Genomic DNA, 9,681 nt, shown 5'->3' with positions numbered 1-9,681 from the left:
CTTCCAATCCCCCATATGTTTATTTTCTCTCGCATACATATATATACAGTGGGGAGAACAAGTATTTGATACACTGCCGATTTTGCAGGTTTTCCTACTTACAAAGCATGTAGAGTTCTGTAATTTTTATCATAGGTACACTTCAACTGTGAGAGACGAAATCTAAAACAAAAATCCAGAAAATCCCCCAAGACCCCAAGAACACCATCCCCAACGTCAAACATGGAGGTGGAAACATTATGCTAAGGGGGTGTTTTTCTGCTAAGGGGACAGGACAACTTCACCGCATCAAAGGGACGATGGAAGGGGCCATGTACCGTCAAATCTTGGGTGAGAACCCCCTTCCCTCAGCTAGGGCATTGAAAATGGGTCATGGATGGGTATTCCAGCATGACAATGACCCAAAACACACGGCCAAGGCAACAAAGGAGTGGCTCAAGAAGAAGCACATTAAGGTCCTGGAGTGGCCTAGCCAGTCTCCAGACCTTAATCCCATAGAAAATCTGTGGAGGGAGCTGAAGGTTCGAGTTGCCAAACATCAGCCTCGAAACCTTAATGACTTGGAGAAGATCTGCAAAGAGGAGTGGGACAAAATCCCTCCTGAGATGTCTGCAAACCTGGTGGCCAACTACACGAAACGTCTGACCTCTGTGATTGCCAATAAGGGCTTTGCCACGAAGTACTAAGTCATGTTTTGTAGAGGGGTCAAATCAACACTGCAGAGCTCTCCCTGTCCTCTGCGTGCCCTGATTGTATTACTGTTGATGATATCTGGAAATGTGCGTGTACACACTGGCCTACTGTTGCTAGCCCCAATTCTGACTTGTGCTCTGATATCTATTTCACTGAATTCTGCACGTTAACACTAGAAGCTCATTACCTAAAATGGATCAATTGAAAGTGTGGGTTCACAGCTCCAATTCGGATGTGTTGGTCATTACTGAGACGTGGTTAAGAAAGAGTGTTTTGAACACTGATGTTAGCCTTTCTGGTTATAACCTTTTTTGTCAAGACAGATCTTCCAAAGGTGGTGGAGTGGCAATCTTTACCAAGGAACCCCTTCAGTGCTCGGTTGTCTCCACCAAGTCTGTCCCCAAACAATTTGATTTGCTGGTTTTAAGCATAAATCTTTCAAATAGCTCTTTGTTGACTGTTGCTGGGTGTTATCGTCCACCATCAGCACCGGGCCTGTACCCTACCTGCCCTAAACTCTCTCCTGGCCCCTTACACTAAGTCTGAATTTGTCTTGCTAGGTGACCTAAACTGGGACATGCTTAAACCACCCGACCAAATCCTAAAGCAATGGGATTCCCTAAATCTTTCTCAGATTATTACCAATCCCACAAGGTATGACTCCAAACACCCAGAAGAGGCTACTCTTCTTGATGTTATCCTCACAAATAATCCTGATAGGTATCAGTCTGGTGTTTTCTGTAATGACCTTAGTGATCACTGTTTTACAGCCTGGGTTTGTAATGGCTGCTCAGTGAAACGACCTGTCCTAATTTACATTTGTCATATACGCTTGCTAAAAAACTGTAATGAATAAGCCTTCCTTCATGACCTGGCCTCTGTAAATTGGTATAGAATCAGCTTGATCCCCTCTGTTGAGGACACTTGGACCTTCTTTTTTGATATTTTCAGTGGTATTGTTAACAAACCCGCCCCCATAAAGAAAATGAGAATTGAAAGCAGGTTCAGCCCCTGGTTCGACCGTGATCTAGCAGAGTTACTCCACCTCAAGAATTCCATTTGGCAAAAGGCTCGGAACACGCATACTCAGGCTGACTGGCTCTCGTTCAGGCAAATGAGAAATAAGTGCACTCAGGCTATCTGGAAGGTCAAAGTTAGTTACTTTAAGGAGCAGTTCGCTCTCTGTGAGTCTAACCCCAAGAAGTTCTGGAAAACGGTTAAAGACCTGGAGAATAAACCCTCCTCCTCACAGCTGCCCATGTCCCTTAATGCTGATGATGTGGTTGTTACAAGGAGCACATGGCTGAGCTCTTTAATCACCACTTAATTAAGTCAGGATTCCTATTTGACTCAGCCATGCCTCATTGCCCGTCCAACATTTCCTCATCTCCCACCCCTTCTAAAGCGACTAGCACCGATGCTCCTCCCTCTTTTTCCCCTGCCCCGCTACAAAATGTCTCCCTGCAGGCAGTCACTGAGTCTGAGGTGCTAAAGGAGCTCCTTAAACTTGACTCAAAAAAACATCTGGGTCATCTTTCTTCTTTATGGTTGCAGCCTCTGTTATCGTCTAGCCTGTCTCTGACCTTTTTAACCTGTCTCTCCTCTCTGGGGAGGTTCCCATTGCTTGGAAGGCAGCCACAGTGCGTCCTTTATTTAAAGGGGAAGATCAAGCTGATCCTAACTGTTATAGGCCAATTTCAATTTTGCCCTGTTTATCAAAAGTGTTGGAAAAACTTGTCAATAATCAACTGACTGGCTTTCTTGATGTCTATAGTATTCTCTCTGGTATGCAATCTGGTTTCCGCTCAGGTTATGGATGTGTCACTGCAACCTTAAAGGTCCTAAATTATGTCACCATTGCCCTCGATTCTAAGCAATGTTGTGCTGCTATTTTTATTGACTTGGCCAAAGCTTTTGATATGGTAGACCATTCCATTCTTGTGGGCCGGCTAAGGAGTATTGATGTCTCTGAGGGGTCTTTGGCCTGGTTTGCTAACTACCTCTCTCAAAGAGTGTAGTGTATAAAGTCAGAACATCTGCTGTCTCAGCCACTGCCTGTCACCAAGGGAGTACCCCAAGGCTCGATCCTAGGCCCCACACTCTTCTCAATTTACATCAACAACATAGCTCTGGCAGTAGGAAGCTCGCTCATCCATTTATATGCAGATGATACAGTCTTATACTCAGCTGGCCCCTCCCCGGATTTTGTGTTAAACGTTCTACAACAAAGCTTTTTTAGTGTCCAACAAGCTTTCTCTGCCCTTAACCTTGTTCTGAACACCTCCGAAACAAAGGTAATGTGGTTTGGTAAGAAGAATGCCCCTCTCCCCACCAGTGTGATTACTACCTCTGAGGGTTTAGAGCTTGAGGTAGTCACCTCATATAAGTACGTGGGAGAATGGCTAGATGGTACACTGTCCTTCTCTCAGCACATATCAAAGCTGCAGGCTAAGGTTAAATCTAGACTTGGTTTCCTCTATCCGTAATCGCTCCTCTTTCACCCCAGCTGCCAAACTAACCCTGATTCAGATGACCATCCTACTCATGCTAGATTACAGAGACGTAATTTATAGATCGGCAGGTAAGCGTGCTCTTGAGCGGCTAGAGGTTCTTTACCATTCGGCCATCAGATTTGCCACCAATGCTCCTTATAGGACACATCGCTGCACTCTATACTCCTCTGTAAACTGGTCATCTCTGTATACCCGTCGCAAGACCCACTGGTTGATGCTTATTTATAAAACCTTCTTAGGCCTCACTCCCCCCTATCTGAGATACAGTTGAAGTCGGAAGTTTACATACACTTTGGTTGGAATCATTAAAACTTGTTTACCAGTTTCATTTAAGGACCAAAAGATTGACAGCCGTCCCATATAGATTGCAAAATAGTTGGGAAGAGATTTTTGACGTACCGACGTATTCTTGCTACCAATAGAATGTTATTTGTATGGGGGATACAATCTTTCCAGCTTGGCAGATTTGGCTGTGAAGAGACAGAATCATTAGATCATTTGTTTTGGTACTGTCCATTTGTAGCTTGTTTCTGGACACAGGTCCAGGAATGGCGGAAGGATTGCAATATTTGCATGGAGCTGACCCTGCAGAAAGCACTACTGGGTGATCTGAAAAGTCATAGTCAATCGATCAATAATATTATAATACTTTTAGCAAAGATGTTTATTTTCAATTCACAAACTGTAGAAACTATGAGAATAGAAAGGTTCAGAACTATTGTAAAACATCACAGTACAGTTGAAAAATATATGGCAAATAGAAATCCAATATGGATGGTGTTAAGAGATAGATGGGAGGTGTTGAATGGAGCTGAAGGATGGGACTAATAACAACAACTAATAACAACAAGTTAACTAGTGTAAGACATGCTGTGTCCATAATAAGTATATAGGTTATATATTGTGAGCTTTTGTGAAAGAGCACAGTTAGAAAGATATGGCATATAGAAGCAAACCAGATGGACATCATGAAAATGATCGGAGGAAGTTCAGGAGTAAAAACAAACAAAATATAATTATTGACTGTGTCCATAAAATGTATATAGTATGTATAAGCATGAAGTAGAGGCCTAAGCATTGTTGTTCACTAGTTTACTCCAATTAGGGAGGGGATGGTGGGGTTGGAAAGTAATAAAGGGAAATATATATATTTTTAAAGGATATGTATGTATATATGTGAGAAAAAAAAGAAAAAAACATATGGGGGATTGGAAGAGATGCAGACAATTACATTGATGGAAGTTACAATCTATCTACAATATTAAAGCTGATCTACCCCCTAAAAAACAAAACAATAGTACGCAAGTATAAACTCCATGGGACCATGCAGCCGTCATACCGCTCAGGAAGGAGACGCATTCTGTCTCCTAGAGATGAACGTACTTTGGTGCAAAAAGTGCAAATCAATCCCAGTACAACAGCAAAGGACCTTGTGAAGATGCTGGAGGAGACAGGTACAAAAGTATCTATATCCACAGTAAAACAAGTCCTATATCGACATAACCTGAAAGGCCGCTCAGCAAGGAAGAAGCCACTGCTCCAAAACCGCCATAAAAAAGCCAGACTACGGTTTGCAACTGCACATGGGGACAAAGATCGTACTTTTTGGAGAAATGTCCTCTGGTCTGATGAAACAAAAATAGAACTGTTTGGCCATAATGACCATCGTTATGTTTGGAGGAAAAAGGGGGTTGCTTGCAAGCTGAAGAACACCATCCCAACCGTGAAGCACGGGGGTAGCAGCATCATGCTGTGGGGGTGCTTTGCTGCAGGAGGGACTTGTGCACTTCACAAAATAGATGGCATCATGAGGAAGGAAAATTATGTGGATATATTGAAGCAACATCTCAAGACATCAGTCAGGAAGTTAAAGCTGGGTCACAAATGGGTCTTCCAAATGGACAATGACCCCAAGCATGCTTCCAAAGTTGTGGCAAAATGGCTTAAGGACAATAAAGTCAAGGTATTGGAGTGGCCATCACAAAGCCCTGACCTCAATCCTATAGAACATTTGTGGGCAGAACTGAAAAAGCGTGTGCGAGCAAGGAGGCCTACAAACCTGATTCAGTTACACCAGCTCTGTCAGGAGGAATGGGCTAAAATTCACCCAACTTATTGTGGGAAGCTTGTGGAAGGCTACCCGAAATGTTAAGTTAAACAATTTAAAGGCAATGCTACCAAATACTAATTGAGTGTATGTAAACTTATGACCCACTGGGAATGTGATGAAAGAAATAAAAGCTGAAATAAATCCTTCTCTCTACTATTATTCTGACATTTCAGATTCTTAAAATAAAGTGGTGATCCTAACTGACCTAAGACAAGGAATCTTTACTAGGATTAAATGTCAGGAATTGTGAAAAACTGAGTTTAAATGTATTTGGCTAAGGTGTATGTAAACTTCCGACTTCAACTGTACCTACTGCAGCCCTCTTCCTCAACATACAACACCCGTTCTGCCAGTCACATTCTGTTAAAGGTCCCCAAAGCACACACATCCCTGGGTCGCTCCTTTTTTCAGTTAACTGCAGCTAGCGACTCGAACAAACTGCAAAAAACACTCAAACTGGACAGTTTTATCTCCATCTCTTCATTCCAAGACTCAATCATGGACACTCTTACTGACAGTGGCTGCTTCGCGTGATGTATTTTTGTCTCTACCTTCTTGCCTTTGTGCTGTTGTCTGTGCCCAATAATGTTTGTACCATGTTTTGTGCTGCTACCATGTTGTGCTGCTGCCATGTTGTGTTGCTACCATGTTGTTGTCATGTGGTGTTGCTACCATGCTGTGTTGTCATGTGTTGCTGCCATGCTATGTTGTTGTCTTAGGTCTCTCTTTATGTAGTGTTGGGGTGTCTCTCGTCTTGATGTGTGTTTTGTCCTATATTTGTATCTTTAATCCCAGCCCCCGTTCCCCGCAGGAGACCTTTTGCCTTTTGATAGGCTGTCATTGTAAATAAGAATTTGTTCTTAACTGACTTGCCTAGTTAAATAGAGGTTCAATTAAATAAAATACATTTAAAAAACCTGGCATAAGCACCAGTTACATGGCTTTTAATCTTCAGCCCATTACGTTTTTCCATTTTCAAATTCTTCCCTTGCTGAGCCTGGCTACCACACAATATTAACAATCTACCATTTCCAATGAACCAAGCTAATTTCACTTCTCCTAACTCTTTATCTACGGAATTAGTTAGTCGGATAGGGTGTAAGTGAGGCCCTGTGGTCTCATCAAACACTATCACCACCTTCCACTCCAACACATCACTACTCTTGCTTTCTACCTTGGCCCTCTTTATGCTTTCTTTACTAGACGATCCACTGCTTTCTGTATCATGATCTCTCTTCTTCATATGTCTTTCCACTGCTGACCATTCCAGCCCTTGACCCTCATCCTCCCGTTCCATACCATCAGAACTGACACCCATATTGTTCGCATTCCAGCACAGCTGTTGCTTCACCAACTTTTTCTCAATTTCATCCATTTCATCCGAACTAGTCGCCGCCATTTCCCATTTCCCATTAACCTCTTACCACATTTCTGCAATAGCGAAACAAGATTCAACGATATCAAACAACTCTCACTTGTGGTCAAACAATCGGTCTCATTAGTTTCTAGTCACCTCCATACACAGTTCAACCGAGAACATGTCTCTCCTCGCTGAAGTCCTTCTTCTTCTTCTTCTGTGGATTTTATATGGCGGTTGGCAACCAACTTTAAGGTGCATTTGTATTTGTATTTGTATTTATTATGGATCCTCAAGGCAGCGGCTTCTCTTCCTGGGGTCCAGCAAAATTAAGGCAGTTTAAAGAACATTTAAAGAACATTACAATACATTCATAACATATTTCACAACCTATTAAGTGTGTGCCCTCAGGCCTCTACTCTACAACCACATATCTATAACACAAAATCCATGTGTACATGTGTGTATAGTGCGTATGTTATCATGTGTTTGCATGTGTCTATGTTTGTGTTGCTTTACAGTCCCTGCTGTTCCGTAAGGTGTATTTTTATCTGTTTTTTAAATCTAATTTTACTGATGGCATGAGTTACTTGATTTGGAATAGATATGTAGTCATGGCTCTATGTAGTACTGGGCGCCTCCATAGTCTGTTCTTGACATGGGGACTGTGAAGAGACCTCTGGTGGCATGTCTTGTCGGGTATGTATGGGTGTCCGAGCTGTGTGCCAGTAGTTCAAACAGACAGCTCGGTTCATTCAACATGTCAATACCTCTCACAAATACAAGTGGTGATGAAGTCAGTCTCTCCTCCACTTTGAGCCAGGAGAGATTGACATGCATATTATTAATGTTAGCTCTCTGTGTACATCCAAGGGCCAGCCGTGCTGCCCTGTTCTGAGCCAATTGCAATTTTCCTAAGTCCCTCTTTGTGGCACCTGACCACACGAATGAACTAGGGCCTGTAGGACCTGCCTTGTTGATAGTGCTGTTAGGAATGCAGAGCAGCGCTTTATTATAGACAGACTTCTCCCCATCCTAGCTACTGTTGTATCAATATGTTTTGACCATGACAGTTTACAATCCAGGGTTACTCCAAGCAATTTAGTCTCCTCAACTTGCTCAATTTCCACATTATTCATTACAAGATTTAGTTGAGGTTTAGGGTTTAGTAAATGATTTGTCCCAAATACAATGCTTTTAGTTTTTTAAATATTTAGGACGAACTTATTCTTTGCCACCCATTCTGAAACTAACTGCAGGTCTTTGTTAAGTGTTGCTGTCATTTCAGTCGCTGTGGTAGCTGACGTGTGTAGTGTTGAGTCATCCGCATACATAGACACACTGGCTTTACTCAAAGCCAGTGGCATGTCGTTAGTAAAGATTGAAAAAAGTAAGGGGCCTAGACAGCTGCCCTGGGGAATTCCTTATTCTACCTGGATTATGTTGGAGAGGCTTCCATTAAAGAACACCCTGTGTGTTCTGTTAGACAGGTAACTCTTTATCCACAATATAGCAGGGGGTGTAAAGCCATAACACATACATTTTTCCAGCAACAGACTATGATTGTTCATGTCAAAAGCCGCACTGAAGTCTAACAAAACAGCCCCCACAATCTTTTTATCATCAATTTCTCTCAGCCAATCATCAGTCATTTGTGTAAGTGCTGTGCTTGTTGAATGTCCTTCCCTATAAGCGTGCTGAAAGTCTGTTGTCAATGTGTTTACTGTGAAATAGCATTTTATCTGGTCAAACACAATTTTTTCCAAAAGTTTACTAAGGGTTGGTAACAGGCTGATTGGTTGGCTATTTGTGCCAGGGGGCTTTACTATTCTTAGGTAGGGGAATAACTTTTGATTCCCTCCAGGCCTGAGGTCACAAACTTTTTAGTAGGCTTAAATTGAAGATATGGCAATTAGGAGTGGCAATATCGTCCGCTATTATCCTGTCAGGGCCGTGTAGAAATGGTGTGGTGTGGAATCAAGTGCAGAAGCAGATAGATAGTCCAATAATCTTTACTGGAAAATGCGAGGCAATAATCCAAAAACCAGCCAGAGGCAAAACGCACACAAGCGTAAAATACAAGCGCGCATAAACAGGCGCGCAAAAACTCTTCTCAACCGAGAAGTAAACAATATAGTAGTGGCGTACCAAACACAGGTACGAAACGACACCTAACACGAAACAATTACACACAACACTACACTAACAACAAGGAAACTAAATAGGGTGCTTAATCAGACATAACACAAGACAGGTGTGGCTAACAGACAAAACTAATCAAACAGAAAACATAGAGCGGTGGCAGCTAGTACTCCGGAGACGACGACCGGCGAAACCTGCCCGAACAAGGAGGAGGAGCTGCCTCGGCCGAAACCGTGACATATCCTCAGTAATTTTCCATCCAAGTTGTCAGACCCCGGTGGCATGTCATTGTTGATTGACAATAATTTTTTCACCTCTTCCACACTTTACTTTACGGAATTCAAAATTACAATGCTTGTCTTTCATAATTTGGTCAGATATACTTGGATGTGTAGTGTCAGCGTTTGATGCCTAAGTTTGCTAATCTTGCCAATTAAAAAATAATTAAAGTAGATGTCAATATCAGTGGGTTTTGTGATGAATGAGCCATCTGATTCAATGAATGACGGAGCGGAGTTAGCCTTTTTGCCCAAAATTTCATTTAAGGTTCTTCAAAGCTTTTTACTATTATTCTTTATGTGTTTGCCAATCGGTTGTACAGCCAGACCTATTTGCCAGCTCTTTTGCCTCATCCCTCTCAACCATAAAACTTTTCAATTCCTCATCAATCCACGGGGATTTAACAGTTTTTACAGTAATTTTCTTAATGGGTGCATGCGTATTAGTAACTGGGATAAGCAATTTCATAAATGTGTCAAGTGCAGCGTCTGGTTGCTTGTCATTACACACCACAGACCAACAAATATTCTTCAACATAGGAATCACTACAGAACTTCTTGTATGACCTCTTATACACTATATTAGGC

Source organism: Coregonus lavaretus (assembly GCF_964263955.1).
Source record: "Coregonus lavaretus genome assembly, chromosome: 31".
Lineage (NCBI taxonomy): Eukaryota > Metazoa > Chordata > Actinopteri > Salmoniformes > Salmonidae > Coregonus > Coregonus lavaretus.
Note: the sequence above shows the minus strand (reverse complement) of the source record.